The sequence below is a fragment of the Galeopterus variegatus genome, unplaced genomic scaffold (genome assembly GCF_000696425.1).
Source record: "Galeopterus variegatus unplaced genomic scaffold, G_variegatus-3.0.2 Scaffold1438, whole genome shotgun sequence".
Classification (NCBI taxonomy): Eukaryota; Metazoa; Chordata; class Mammalia; order Dermoptera; family Cynocephalidae; genus Galeopterus; species Galeopterus variegatus.
Genome location: NW_007727549.1, coordinates 204,535 through 204,959, shown reverse-complemented (window position 1 = coordinate 204,959; position 425 = coordinate 204,535). Strand labels below are relative to the sequence as shown.

The window sequence follows — 425 nt, the reverse complement described above, 5'->3', positions numbered from 1 at the left end:
CGGCTTTACCTTCAGTCTCCTTCAGTCCGCGCGGCCGAGCCCCACGCAGCCGCACAGACGTAGTCCACAACCATTTCCGGCTCCCCGCACAGATCCCGCTCGGCGGCCACCGCTTCTCCGCAGGCGCAGCCGGCGCCCCCACGTGACCGGCGCAGAGGGTGGAGTCGCGCCGGGCGCCCAGCGCCGCGGAGCACATGGGATTTGCCCCGCCTCGTCAAGTGACATCCACTGCCCGCCCCCTTGTCCCTTACCGAACTTTGGAACTCCTAGACCGGCTCCCCTCTCTGTCTCTGTTCGGTGGTTCTTTAGTTCATTCATACTTTGAACTTACATTTATTGAGCGCATACTAAGTGCTAGGCGAAGTGCTGGCCGAGGATTGAGAATACTGAGATTAAAGACTCGGTCCTGGCTAAGTAAATCGTGG

The 425-nt window shown here is 60.5% G+C and overlaps 1 protein-coding gene across 4 annotated transcripts in view; it reads right to left on the bottom strand.

Annotated features, from left to right (window-relative positions):
• Positions 1-187, bottom strand: part of EIF4G1 (eukaryotic translation initiation factor 4 gamma, 1) — a 34,282-nt gene extending 34,095 nt beyond the window's left edge. For 2 of the 4 annotated variants that reach the window (XM_008577012.1, XM_008577016.1), the window contains exon 1: positions 10-187. The gene's annotated coding sequence lies outside the window, so the exon portion shown is untranslated. The remainder of the gene's footprint in view (positions 1-9) is intronic. The other 2 variants (XM_008577018.1, XM_008577015.1) reach the window with 2 other exon arrangements.
• Between the last annotated feature and the right edge of the window lie 238 nt (positions 188-425).